The following is a 15,603-nucleotide window of genomic DNA, read 5'->3' as shown; positions in this document are numbered from 1 at the left end:
GGAGTGAAGATGGGTACCTGTCAGCACTAGTACCCTTCATTTCAGGCACTAGGCCTGAGTTTCGCTGTGCCCTTTCATTCCCTCTGCTGGTCTCCTCCATGTTACCGTGTGGCATGGTGTTATAATGGGCCTCTTCAGAAGACCATCCATAGCCTTGTATTTCCAGAGATTCTGGTAGAGTTGTTGCCAAGCAAACAATTAGGAAAGCTGGATCCAAGGGCCAGCAGGATATCCTGCTGATGGGAATTGGACAAAAGGCAAAAGAAGGATGGGAATCAGAGCTGAGAGGAGCACAGGAACCCGTACTCTAGAAGGGAGCAAGGAAAACAGAAACTGGACCTGAGGATCTGGGCCCAGAACTTGTCTTTCTACCTATAGGTGTCTAAAACACAGTATTAAGGAAAATTATCAATATTGGTGAGCCAAAAAGAGAAAAAATGCTGGATCCCTAAAATTAATTCCAATTAAAGTCATTTATAAATTGGCTACTACCATACATGTCATCAAGTGTGTGCTCAGTAAATTAATTGGAAAGCTAAACTCTGCAGTTATTGAAATATGGATGGTCATTAGGGTTTGTTACTACTTCCTTGTGATCCAAGGCTCACACCATAGCACGAGAGAACACATGAGCCAGAGGGCAGCTTCATTCTCTTTTGATGAGAGAAAACTGTGGAACAAATCCATGTTTCAAACAAATGTTCTTTTTACAATATAAGCCAGTTTGTTATTATAGTTGTGCTGTTCTCTTGATCATGGGCTTTTATTGTTAAGAAAGTAAGTGTCCGTTTCCAAAATGTGTTTCATCTTAGCCAAATGCAGTAAGGTATGTGCAAACACTTTGTGAATTGAAAAGTGTTATAGAAGCATAAGCAGTTCTTCTTATTAGGTATTAAGAATGGTCTCCTTTTATACGACTCCTCGTATTTGCTGTTCCTAAACAGTGGAACTCACATGGTTTAACAATCTTTCTTTTTTCTTTTCTTATTGAGGTATAATTGACATATAACATTATATTAGTTTCAAGTGCACAACATAATGATTTGATATTTGTATATACTGCAAGACGATCACCACAGTAAGTTAACATCTATTCTCTTACATACTTACAAAAATTATTTTCTTTTGATGAGGACTTTTAAGATCTACTCTTATCAGCTTTCAAATTGCAATATAGTATTATCAATTATAGTTGCCATACTGTACATTACATCCCCATGACTTACTTATTTTATAACTGGAAGTTTGTACCTTTGCCCCCCCTTAACCCATTTCTTTTTTTTTCTTTTAATTTATTTATTTATTATTTTTGGCTGTGTTGCATCTTTGTTGCTGCACACGGGCTTCTCTAGTTGCAGCAAGCGGGGGCTACTCTTCATTGTGGCGCATGGGCTTCTCATTGCAATGGCTTCTCTTGTTGCGGAGCACAGGCTCTAGGTGCGCGGGCTTCAGTAGTTGTGGCACGCAGGCTCTAGAGTGCAGGCTCAGTAGTTGTGGCACACAGGCTTAGTTGCTCCGCGGCATGTGGAATCTTCCTGGACCAGGGCTCAAACCCATGTCCCCTGCATTGCCAGGTGGATTCTTAACCACTGCGCCACCAGGGAAGTCCCACCCATTTCTAACATCATTAATCTCTTAGTCTCAAGTTTATTATGAACATACGTTTTCTGATTAGTGTTATTATTGTCTAATATTTATTGAGTGCTTGCTACATCTCTTAGGACTGTATATACTATATCAGAATGGTTCTGTCAGGAAAACAGAGCCACTGAAAGTGGTATAGGAAGTGTAAGTGGTATATGCAATGTGGCAAAGGAAGGGAATACATATGGGGAAGAAAAGATCCTGTAGGAATTTTAAAAGGAGAGAATCAATAGCTTTTACTTTAGTTGTGAAGAGAGGGCTATTGGATTGTCAAGTCTCAGGGTTGGAAATGGTCCTTAAAATCTGATCACTAGTCTGGCCCTTGAGATAGATGCATTGTATTGATGAGAATGAACTTGAACATGCAGTTTCGCCCCCCTAAACTTATTTAGCAAAGAAATACATGTGATATCTCCAATTGTATGTCTTTAAGGCATCTTAATATTAGTCAATCCAAATGACCCCTAATTTCTCACCCTTGCATCTAAGAGTTTCCCCCTCCATCCTTTTAGTTGTTTAGGCTGAAAACCTTGGCTTCATCCTTAACTTTTCTGTTTCTCTTACATTTGGCATCCAATTAATCCGCAAGTCTTGTCCGATATGTAGTCAAGGTTGATCAATAATCGGATCATTTCGCACTATCTCCACTGATACTCTACTAACTCTAAGCCACCGATAATGTTTGCCTGAACTGGTACGGTCTCCTGGCTCCCACCCTTGGCCCCGTACAGTCTATTTGCCTTCACTGGGGCTCTGCACATTCCCCGTGCTCAACTTCTCAGGGTGGGCCTCCCCCAGGATGCATTCTTGGCCATCTGCTCTCCTATCTGCCTGCCTTCTTCAGAAAGCTAATCCATTTCCATAATTGCAATTAACACCTCTGTGCTGATGACGCCCAACTGTTGTTTTCAGTTTTCACTTCCTGTCAGAGTTTGGACTTCCTGAGAGTACTAAGCACAGTGGTGGTCTAGCACAAGCACTGGAATCAGACGGCTTGGGTTTAAGTCCCAGTCAACTCTATAAACTGCATTAACTGCTTAACCTCTTGTCCTTCATAAAATGGGAATAATAATAGTACCTACCTCAAACAGTTTCCATGAGGATTAAATGAGTTTACATGTGTAAAACACATAGTGCCTGGCACATAGTAAATAATAAGCGTTAGCTATCATTATTGGAGGTCGTACTGTCACTGCCAGCTATATTTATACAACACCAGACTCCTCATTTGCTTCTCTCCCCCTTTCATCAGTTCTCCTCCAGTTTTCTATGGGGTCTCTAATTCTCAGACCCACCGATTTGAACATTGGAAATAATCTTTGGCTTACCTGCTACTTAATTTCCTTTATCCAGTCAGTGACAGACAGGCCTTGCTAACTTGCCTGACTTTTCCTCAAAATGCCACTTACTCTTTTTCTTTTCTCTCCCTCCCTCTGCCGTGCCCCGGACTGGCCCCCATTGGCCCCCATGTCCTTGCACTGCCACAACCAGAGCAGCCACCTCCTTAGTAGTCTCCACGGGCTCAGCCTCCAACCCCTGAGCCCTGGAAATCCTCTCAGAGTCTCTGTCTGTTGTTCTGTCCTTCACTCAGAAGCTTGCTGTTCTCCTGTATTTCCACTTCCATAAGGTGGAGAGTCCTCTAAGTAGAGAGAACTGTCTAGAACTTCCATAATGAAGCTCCATTCTGTGCAGTCTTATTTCTTTCCACTCTTCTGCTTTGCCAGCTGTCGCCCACTGCCCCAAGACTATCTCACACTCTTTCTGGCCTCTGCTTTCTTGCATGTTGTCCTCATCTGGAATGCCCTCCTCACTTTTCTTCATCCAACTCAGTTCTACCTGTTCTTCAGCCCAGCTCAAACTCAGCCCTCTCCCTGAAGAGCGTAAACCCACTTAATCTCATTCTTTGTGTTACTGCAGCACCTAAAACCAGCATTTGATTCGGATTACATATTGTAGCATATTACTCCATGTAGTTTTAAATATATGTCATACTTTGTGTGTATTAGATAAGATCCTGGAAGGTTGTAATGTTTCCTAAACTTCAGTGTTCCTGCTCCACCTCTTCCCTACTATACACATAGGGAAGACATAAGTAAATGGTAAAGATTCAGAAAGCCTTGATGATAATATAAAATAATAGTAATAATAATAATACTACACATTATATGCCAAGTACTCATCTAAGGAGTTTTACATTTATTAATTTGTTTAATCCTCACAATAATTTTATAAAGTAGAAGTATTATTATCCCCATTTTACAACCAAGTTAACTGAGGCACAGAGAGATTAACTCGCCCATGATTGATTGCTGACCCAGAGTAATCTTCACATATGGAGATATGTGAAGGAATGCAAAATATAATCTAGGAAGACTATATTGTAGAAAATACATTGAATACCCAAGGAAAAGAAATCCTAGGATCGGGCTTCCCTGGTGGCACAGTGGTTGGGAGTCTGCCTGCCGATGCAGGGGACACGGGTTCGTGCCCCGGTCCGGGAGGATCCCACATGCTGCGGAGCGGCTGGGCCCGTGAGCCATGGCCTCTGGGCCTGTGCGTCCGGAGCCTGTGCTCCTCAACGGGAGAGGTCACGACAGTGAAAGGCCCACGTACCGCAAAAAAAAAAAAAAAAGAAAAAAAAAGAAATCCTAGGATCCACCCTCATTTCAGTTATACAAAATATAATAACTGCATTTCTGGGTTGTGAAGGGAAAGTAATAAATAGGGATCACTTTAAAAAAAAAAGATGCAATTTGTCTTCTCTGTATTTTTCTGATTCTAAATGAATCACAGAGATGACCTGAAAAAATATCTCATCCCACCTTCCACCTCTCCACTCCCATTTTATAAGTGAGGTCACTAGAATTGCTTTGAGAGCTCACCCAACCAAAACCATCAGTTGTTATGAAATAACAACTGCGTAAATTGGCAATTGCCCTGCCCTAGAAGGAGGCTCATGTTCCATGGCATGCTCTGAAAGTCACGTACTCTCTTCTTTATCTTGCCACAAGGAACAGTTTGGATATATACAAATGATGAAGGGCTGTATTAACTTGTGTCTGAAAATCAGTTAAGTATTCCCCACAAATAACAACTCGCCCACACCTACCTGAACTCTAGGTCTTCACTCTTCAGAAGAGAGTGCAATAGGGCCAAATGGTCCCTCCATGGCTGGCCGAAGAGCCTGCCCTCTTTTTTTTTTTTTTTTTTTTGCAGTACGCGGGCCTCTCACTGTTGTGGCCTCTCCCGTTGCGGAGCACAGGCTCCCGACGCGCAGGCTCAGCGGCCATGGCTCACGGGCCCAGCCGCTCCGCGGTATGTGGGATCTTCCCAGACCGGGGCACGAACCCGTGTCCCCTGCATCGGCAGGCGGACTCCCAACCACTGCGCCACCAGGGAAGCCCGAGCCTGCCCTCTTAACACTGAAAGCACCATCCACAAAAGCTGGGATTTCCCCTCCCCGCAACGCTCATCACCTCCTGTGTATGAAGGAAAGACTGTAGCTTGTCTCCAGCACACAACTAAGGTGGTGAGTTGAAGAGGTGAACAAATCATTCATTTTCTGTGGCCTGAATAGGAATCTGTACCTCTTGGCTTTTTGTTAGAGGAGGGAAAAACAGTGGCCTGTTACCTCAGAAAACTCTGCCCCGTAAGAGGCTGGCCCTTCAGAGGATCTGCCCTGGTTGCCACACAGGTTTTGCAGACCTGGTTAAAAAGTTCTTGAAATGGTTATCTTTGCTTACAGTAGTAAGTTAAAAAATGAAATGAGAATTAAGAAGCCTTGTAATATAATTAATATTTCATACCACCTCATTAGTATTTGAATATGTGTTTGCTAAGCTCAGATGATTTCCATACAGGTGGGAAACTTCAGATTTCATTTTATTACAACCAATTAACAGCACTTTGAAACAGTAGTTAGTTAGGTCATCCTACCTCCAGAAAAATATTTGCATTTGAGGAGGTTTGAGCTGCCACGGGCATTCCTGACTGGCGTTCAAGTGGATTATTCACTGTCTTGCCTCTAGCATCTATTCTGCCTTAATGGCTTCTATCCTCCAACACTGCTGAAAGTGACTTGAGGCATTACAGATTCCAAAGGCAACCTGCCAGATGAAGCAGAGAAGCTGCAGGAAGCATACATTGTGACAGAAAAGTGAATGCAGTTCCCCTGAGACAGGTGTGCATTAATATAACCATGGTTTTTAATCTCCTCAGATACTCTGTCTCTAACTATACATGCCTTGTATAGTATGTTCAAAGGAAAAATAATATCTAACAGCTGGACTCTTTCTAGTACTTTCTTATCAAGTCCTTCTAGTTTGCAGCTTTCCAGAACAAAGAGTGTCCCTAAATGCTTAAGCCCAAATGCTTGACTTATAAACTTGTGTAATGAACCCTGTCAAAATTTTATTACCAATTGGTTTGTACTATAATATATGTATGGAGCAGCTATTGTACACAAGGATGAGTTATTGTAATGAACTTTCCATTTGTTAGCTTTCTCTTAACCCTAGAAATTGTAATGTCTCCTTTGTTTTTATTTTAGACAGCTGCCATTTAGCCAGCTGCCATAAAGATAGCCATCTCCATCTGATTTCTTTTGCAGCTACAATTCACATATTAAAGTGGAATCCATATCTTTCATCCTTCTTGGGTGATGTACAGAAAAGATCTTGTCAACAGCTGGTCTGACACCTGTGTGTTCTCTCTTATAAAAACCAATGCCAAGCTAAATCTTGGACTAGGTTTAATCATTACAGTCCTTCTGGACCCCACAAATGCCAAGGCATTTGCTCCACAAGACAGCCTGGAACCAAGGTGTAATCAAGCCTTCCACTGGTCCCACTGGACTGGGCTATGAATCATCTTCCTTTCTTACCCAGCTGGCACAGATAAAGAGCAATTGGACAGCATTTTGTCTCCTGAAGAGTATAATTTCCTTAAATTACCATAGGTACTAGTTGTTGTATTCACTTGCAGCTTTTATAAGGCCAGACAGATCTCAGGAAGGCCAAACTAATCTCAGGAAGCAACCCACATGTGGAGAAAGCCCATTGCAGAGTTCAAAACCTCCTAGGGAGAAGGAATATGCAGAATCGTCCTCATAGTCACCTGCCTGGGAAACTTGAGCTGATGGGGCCTGAAGAGCATTGCTGCTCCAAGCAATGACACCACCTTTTGTTCTCAGTTTCATTTCACTGCCAAAATCATTCTGTCACCTGCCTCTTCCCTAGGGGCTGAGCTAATAGGAGATTGTTACACCTATCAGTAAGTCCATCTGGTTCACTGAAATTTATCTCACAAATAGTAGCTAGTCAAAAGAGATGGGAAGAGTGGCACAAAGTGGTCTTATTTCTGTAAATAACCACCACCACCCCCCCGTGAAAAAAAGCACTAGCTTACCCTTCACTAGAGCAGCAAACCTGTAAGGTAATGGACCCTTTCAGAGCATTCAGGTATGACCTGAATTGGGGCTGATATTTATTTGGTTTGTTCCTTGTATTTTATTCAGATTACATTTATAATGCTTCAGTCTTCCACTGAAAGTGACTTTCTTCTTAATCTTCATAACCTGGAGGGAATGCAGATTGTCTAGGTATATGCAAAAGGAAATAATGTATTCACAGTATCAACAAAGAGCAGGGAAATCTTTTTTTTTTTTCCCCTTGCAGGTTCCTGCTGAATATTTTAAGAGTCAGTGGGAGTTGTGGTACTTACTCATTTTTTAACCATGGGTCAGATTGGCTGCACTCTCCTCCTCCAGTCTGTGGCTAGAACAGAGTTTCTCCAGCTACGTTGCTGTGGTGGTAAAGTACGCACACTTTGGGGCCACCTGCCTGCGTTTGAATCCTGGCTCTACTACACCAGCTGTGTGATTTTAGGCAAATTTCTCAATCTCCACATGCCCTGGTTTCCTCATTTGCAGTGTGGAGATAATCATAGTGCCTACTTCATGAGATGGTAGTGAGGATTCATTTCAGTAATATAGGTGAAGTATTTAAAGTGACTGGGCGATCATAAGTGGTGGGTATCATCATCATTATATTCCACAGAACACTGGTTCCAAGAGATGTTCCTGAGGAAACAAGAGTCTGTGGTCAAATAAGATTGGAAATGCTTTACACTAACGTATTTCATCAAACCTATAAACTATCGATTACATACCACTAAGAAAGAAAAAGCAATGCCAATTAAACTAGGACACGATGCTCTTCTAGGGATTTGGCACTTCTCCTGAGCTTTGTTGCATTGCTCTCTGGCCTGTGGTGGGCAATCGTTTTGCACCTACCTCAGTAACACAATATAGCTTCAACCACTGGGTATTGTCCTTTCTTAAGTTCTATCAAGCACTTGGTTATTGTTTTGCAAGAAAATATGGCATGGCTGTTAACCCTGCATGATGAATTTTGGCTGCTATAACATCATACATACACGCCCACTGCTCTGTTTCCATACCTCTTGGCATATACAGTAACTTTTCATTCCAGTGCCAAATCATGGTGTCATCTTTATAAAGACATTTTAAAGAGCAATTAAACATCACATATGTTCTAAGAATGTTCCTAACTCAACTGACGTATGACGACAACAGCTCTGACCAAGTTCATATGTGCCCATGCAGTGTCTACCATTGCACAACTGCTGCTTGACGAACAGCCACTGGAAGATGCCTCTGTCCATAAGAAGCATCCTAGCTTCAGAGATGACAAAATGTGGGAGGAAAGTGCTACTTAGAACTGTTGAAACATTTATGTCTCCCTTTAGGAGATACTCAATGCATGTTACCATATTAAAAGTTGGAGGATGCCCTGCAGTGAAGAAACCATCTTCCCTGATTGAAGCCAGTATATTGGGCCACACAGATGTCTTTACAAGCTGCACCTGTCAACACATTGTGGTGTGCTGAAATAGAACCTAACAAATCTGACTATTACAAAGTAATTGGAAGGGATTTTTCTAGCCACTCTGTAATCAAGTAGCAGCAAAGAGAAGGCTGACTGACCCTGATGGGGTTCGGAACTTGCTACCCCAAAATATGGCATCTTGGCATATTGAATATTTTCAGCTGAAGGAGTTTGAGAAAACAGCAGAAATAGGAAGGTCTCCCTCCACAGCCTTCTCCCCAGAAAAGTCATAAAACCCTCATGTGAGAGGTACCTTCCCTATACCCCAGGGGAAAGGAACACCATTACCTCTGAAGACAAATGGACCCTTAAAGAATCCTAACAAACAGACCTTGTTAAGTTTGCCCCAGTTTACTATACATGCTTCATACTCCCTAACGTATCATATTTCAACATCAAACCTAGCATAAAATTACATAGGTCTAACTGTTTCTTCAGATCTTCATTTCCTTCTGAAGTTTCCCATATCACATAAAACATATTCAATAAATTTGTATGCTTTTTTGGTATGTTAATCTGTCTTTGTCAGTTTAATTTTCAGACCCAGCCAAGGACTATAAGAGGGTCAAGGGAAAGTAGCCCTCAGAAAACTCCTGGAGACTAGTGTTGAGCCAATATCTCCATACTCTTAAGGAAATCACTTGCCTTCATCCCAGTCCAGGGTTTCCACCGTGATGGGACTAACTCCTTAGAACTGGTCAAATTTCAGTTAAATAACAAACATTCTTGAGCCCTCAATATGTATCAAGCCCTGAGTTACAAAATGGTTAGGGAACCTCTGTTTCATCATCTATAAAAATGAAATAATAACACATAACAATAGTGTTTATTAAAAGTAATAATAATAGTAATTATTGTAGGTATACAGTTAAGAGATGTATGTAAAGCACTTAATACAGTGCCTGGCATGGAGTGTTACCGGGTTCATTGCAGTGAGGGAGATGGGAGGGAAATTCAGGAAATGCTGAAGGTCCTGGGGCCGGCTGTGAGCCATGAGGGCCGCTGCCGCCCACTTGTCTCTTATTCTAAAAGGGCAGATTACCATAGAGGACACCAAGCAAATGGCTTTCTGTCCTCTGGTTTAGTTTAACTTTAGATTCAACTCATTCTAGTTCCTTTGTGCCTGCAAAACCAGAGGAACTAAATGAGGCTTCAGCCAGCCTTGCCTCTGGTCACCTGCCCCCTGCAAATGCTGGGGTGTGGGAGAGAAGTGCAATGACTTATTCTACCTTCAGCTTGGCATTTGGGATGAGAACCAGCAGTGAGAAGATCATCTGGCAGGCAGAGGGAGAAGGTGCATGTGGGCACCGGGAGCTAAGCCAGACATAGACGTCAACTCAAGGCTTTCACTTCCAGCCCCAGATTGGCAAGCTAAGGGAAGGATGGCACCTGAAGTCCTGCCCGACAACCCCCACTGGCCCCCTGCACTGGGCGCTGCCCAGAACTTCAGGAGATACACAGGCCTGCTTTTACTCGGGCCTGAACTTGAGTTAGAACCAGGCGAGGTACAGAGATTTTAAAGACAGGAAAACTTGTCCTCAGGGTACCCACTTTACAGCCAAGCTCCCAGTTCTTCCTCCCTGTCAGAGGCTTAGCCAGCCGCTCCTGCAGTTTTGTAGTGCTTTTCACATACTCGCAGCCACTCTGCAGCAAGATGTCAGCCGCTTAGATGCTAGCCTCCTGCTGGGAATGAGAAACCAAAGTGAGAGAATGTTTTAAAGGGGATTATTTGCAGGATGGGAAAAGCAAAACACCGCACAGACATTGAAATCGCAGTAATTGGCTGCAATAACAAAGTTCATAACGTTAAGCTTGGCTTCTCCATGCAAACATTAAGAGGGATAAGGAACAACTTGGTGAGTCAACAAAGATTGTTCCCACCTAGAAGGAGGAAAAGAAGAGCAACGTAGAAGAGAACAAAGGAATGGAAAAAAAAAAAAAAAGCCCAGAATCATGCCTATGGAAATGAGTAGGGGATAATCAAGAGAAGAAAGATGGTGGTGGAGGTATAGGAATGCATTCAAGGAAAAGTTTAGTAGAGAAGGCATTTGTAAACCAGTGAAAGAACTTAAAAACGGTAAGAAGAGGTAGTTAATCTTATTTTTGCAGCAGTCTCTGCAACTGCCTGGAGGATGGAGAGAGGCCCCAGAGCAAGAGATAGCATATATCATTGGTTTCCATGGTGATGACTAACTGTGTCACCATCAGAGCATTATGACTTCAGAATAGGAATGAGGATATAATGTTAGCATATGCTAACATACCCCTTTAATCCCTCCCCAAGCTCTTAGTATTTATTCTTTAACTTTCACAACGCCTGTGAAGTAGAGAATATTATCCATTTTATTTCAGAGATTAAAAAACCAAGACCGGAGCAGTCCAAATGGGCACAATGCCTGAAAAGTAGTATTTCTGCTCATCTTTCATTCTACAGTGTAAATTTGTGAAATAATCGGTATGAAAGACTACTTCATTGGTTTCATGATAAGTAGTATGAGTATTTTGAGCTAATCATTTTTGAAAAATGTACTAGCATTGTATGGAGGAAAAACCGTTTCTAACTACTATTCACATGTTTCGCCTTTGCTTACAAAACAAGAAAAGCCAACATTTTAGCCTTTTCAACGGGTCAGCATTGCCTTCCAAACTTTGTGTCAAAGATTACCAGTCCATCTTACCCATAGGTTACTTTCATTGCAACTGGCATTTTTTCAGGCTTTTTATATGTTTTCTGGGCTTTGTTTCACTTTAGTCTTCTGTCTCACTCTCTTCCTCTTCATTCATCTGTCCCATAGCTCCCTTCAAACACACTTTCAAAACCAGGGGTAATAAGCCCTGTGACCATATCACTATAAAATTCTTAGAACTAGTTGACATGGAGAGGAAGTTTGTATAGCAGTTGAGAAGGCTTTGGAGTCAGACAAACTGGGTTCTAATTCTGCCTCTGCCACGTACCAGCAGGGTGACCTGGGACCAACTACTGCTCTAACCTTAAAATAAGATTCTATCAGTATGTTTCGTGAGAATAAAACTGGAGAATGTATACAGAACACTTAGCAATTATTATTCTTGGGGCTATGAAAACCCAGGAGTCCTTTCCTAGGTGGCTCTCCTTCCACTTTCTTATACCCTATTTCACATTCCCCACCTTGGCTCTAAGGTCTTTTGACGCTAGCCTCCTTGTGGGGAGTTCTCTCTAGTCATATCAAGAGAACAAAGAGAGAATCTCAGAGAAGCTATGTTAATGCTTAGGATCTACTAAGACCTCAGGAAGTGGCTGAGGGGCTGTAGATCCAAGGACCAAAGTTGTCTTTCTCTGTGTCCCCCTTACAGATTGTGTGATCTAGGGCAAGCTTCTTAACTCCTCAGACCTTCACTTTCCTCTTCTGCAAAATGTCATCGCAGTGCTTCGTAGGTGGTCATAGGGACCCTGTGAAGGTTAAATGTGATTATGAATATGAAAATTGCCTTGTGCAGGAGCATAGCACACAACAGATGTGCAATAAAGTATGAACTGAATGTGACTATGAATTTAAAATATTCCCCACCATTCTCACTTTCCTGGAATTTAACAGTAATTAAGTACCTTCTGGTGTATCCTATGATGCAGTTACTAAAATCGTGTAATAGAAGAACATTTTTTGACATGAGAGAAAGCTCATGATCTATCACTAAGTGAGAAGTATTTTATATCATTTTTGTTCTTGTTTTTTAAAAACTACAGGCACACACAAGTAAGGAAAAAGGGGCATTTGCCAAAATGTTAACAGTGATTATCTCTAGATGATGGTGGTGTGGTGTCTGTGTGTGATTTTCTCCATTTTCTAAGTGTTCCGCATTAAGAATAAATCCTTTTCCTTTTCGGGAGAAAAAGTAAAAATGAAATTTAAAAAGGAAATTGTGGCAAGTTTTTAGAAGAATTATATGGTGATTCTTAGGGACATAAAGCATGACCATGGAAGAAAAGCAGTAAACTCAGCAGGGAATGTAGAGCAAGCCAGCAGCAGCCGAGAAAGGGGGGTATGGGTGGAGGGAGAGGGAAGAAAAGAGGTCAGAGAGAGGACAGGCAGTAAGTCGAGGCCAGGACCCAGAAAGAACCTTGTTGTCTTCCAAGCATTTGTTGCTGGGACTGTCAAAAAGCCTGTGGGGATACAGGGTTGTGTCCCCAGGCAGGCAGGCTGCTGAAGTTCAAATTTCACCAGGGAATTGGGATTCAGTGGGCTTCTGAGCCCCAGCAGCTTTGAACTGCCTGTCTTTTCTGTCTCGGGCCCACAGAAAAGGTGATGTACTTGCCTGCTTACGTAAAAGCTAAAGGATGACCCAGATGGCCTCTGTGTGGCTTTCAAGCCTGGGACACTGATTTACTAGGACTTGGTTTACTTTCTTCCAATGAGCAATAAACCAAAAGCTATCGCCACTAGGTGGCATGCCCCCAATACTATTTCACTTTGAAACTGGCAGAAAAGTTGGTGTGCCAGGGAACCACAGACACCCTATAAGTCAAAAGCATAGTTAGAGGCAACAAGGTAAAGACCACTTAAGGTTTTCAGTTTCTTCCTATTAAAAACAAACAAAAACAATCACCACCACCACAACAAACAATCTTCTCCAGAATAATAAATTCAGTGCATTTCTCATGGACACACCTGAGGGTCTCCTTGGAAGACTTGCCTCCCCCCACCTCCTCCTCCCTGTCCTTTGCCAACCAAAATAAGTAAGTGCTCCCACAATACTCCAAAAATGGAAGCAGGTATCTAGTGTCATCTTAGACTAATGTCCAACCATTGATGTAAGATAAGCTTTAGTTGAGGGAGGACAAGAAAGGTCCCCATGTAGGATCTGTTACAGTTGAGGAAGGACAAGAATGGTATTCAGCCCAAAATGAATATACTCCTTTTTGCCTAATAAATTTCTCTTTCTGAATATCAGTGCTAGTGCCCTGACCTCTATATTTAGCTAGAGTTATCAGTCATTCACACCTTGCTGTGGATTCATTTTCCTCTGCTGTCTTTTCTCCTAAAAATTACATGCTATTGGTTATCCTGTCAGAATAGAATTTTGGTCAGATAGCTAAAAAGAAGAATAATTTTGCAGCACATGAAAGGAGCACCCAGAAAGGATAGGACAGGGTGGGACCTTGAACTTGCTCTACACGTGGTTGCTGAGGCTCTCTGAACCCTTGGCATTTTTGAGTGAGGAGAGGAGAGAGTAGATGGAGAAATAATTAAAGGGAAGTGCTGAAAGAAGGGGATGCGGCAAGACACGTTTTGCATAATTTGCAGATTTGCCTAGGACTATCTGGATCATAAAGCCCCAATGAAGAAGTGGAAGAAATACAAGCAGTTTGGTATTTTCTGATTATAAAACTCTGACAGGAAACTCCCCCAATTCCCTGTTATTTAAATAAATATATGAGATGTGACAATAAATATAAGGACAGATTTAAAAAAAAACAAACACACATGTATATACACACAAATGGGTATTACCCATTTCAAAGTAGAAAACTTAGGAAGCTGATCACTTATTTTAATGATGCAAACCATTTTGGGAGTTCCTCTTTTTGAATTGATTTTAGCAACTGATACATATCTTTTGAAAAGCCACAGTGCTAACAAAACATCATTCTTTTTGAAGACAGATTTCATTTGTTGATAGAATCAAACATCATTTGGAGCTAAATCTGGCAAATAGGAAGTTTGATCAATAAGAATGCTCCATTGCTAGTCAAAAATGAGATGTGACTTTGAAGTATTGATCAGAGGTATGTGCTCTGATATCAAGCTGCTCCCCAATCCCCATTCCACTATTTTATTAGCTTTGTGAATATAAGCAAGTTGTGAAATCATTCTGTGTCTGTTTCCTCATCTATAAAATGCAGGTGATAATAATTCCTACCTGGGGCCTCCCTGGTGGCGCAAGTGGTTGAGAGTCCGCCTGCCGATGCAGGGGATACGGGTTCGTGCCCCGGTCTGGGAGGATCCCATATGCCGCGGAGCGGCTGGGCCCGTGAGCCATGGCCGCTGAGCCTGCGCGTCCGGAGCCTGCGCGTCCGGAGCCTGTGCTCCGCAACGGGGGAGGCCACAACAGTGAGAGGCCCGCATACCGCAAAAAAAAAAAAAATAATAATAATAATAATAATTCCTACCTGATAATGTTGTTATGTGATGAGATAGTGTGCGTAAAATACTTCCATGGTGCTGGTACATACTATTTACCAAATAAATAGTAATATTGGTAGTAGTACCAATAGCAATAATAGATGTAGCAGCAGCCATAGTAACATGTGGTTTATGAACTCAGAGGCAATTAAAGTATACAGTCTCCCAAAGTAACAACTTGCAATAAGCACACTAATTTGCATGTGTTCTGACATATTTTTTAATGTTCTTTTTTGCTTATTAGCCAATCCGTATTTAAACTCAGGTGGTACATATTTTCCAAGGAGCTCCTCCAGTCAGTGGAGAATATTCAAACAGACAGTTTCTGCATCAGTGGTTTTAAATTATTGTACCAATACATTAGAATTAATTAAGATGCTCTATTCTCTAGACATGTCAAATTGTATGTCTTTTGTTAATTCACAAGATGTACCAAGCTAATGCAAATCACTTAAAAACTAAAATAGATCTAGTCAGTCACTGATTAAAATAGATCTAGTCAGTCATAGATTAAAATAGATCTAGTCAGTCAATCAACAGATAATTATTGATGATGAATTTTGGACTGTACGGGCTGGCCCCTGTGCTAGTCACCAGAGATATAGGGATGAACCAAAAAGACATAGCAGACCTGCAGGAAGTTCTTGGATTCTTGAAAATCCTTCTATCTGAGGGACACGCACACACACACACACACACGGCATCATTTATAGAAGAACACCCAAGACACTAGCAATGGTTGCTTCTAGGGAACAACCATTTTATACCATTTTGTATTGACTTTCCATGTGCTTGCATTCATTACCTTTTCAAAAAGTAAATAGAAACTAAAACTTTAAACTTTTATATAAGCCAAGAAATTTAGCAGCTCATATCTATGACTCTGATCC

This window comes from Mesoplodon densirostris, chromosome 11 (genome assembly GCF_025265405.1).
Source record: "Mesoplodon densirostris isolate mMesDen1 chromosome 11, mMesDen1 primary haplotype, whole genome shotgun sequence".
In the NCBI taxonomy this organism is placed as follows: Eukaryota; Metazoa; Chordata; class Mammalia; order Artiodactyla; family Ziphiidae; genus Mesoplodon; species Mesoplodon densirostris.
Note: the sequence above shows the minus strand (reverse complement) of the source record.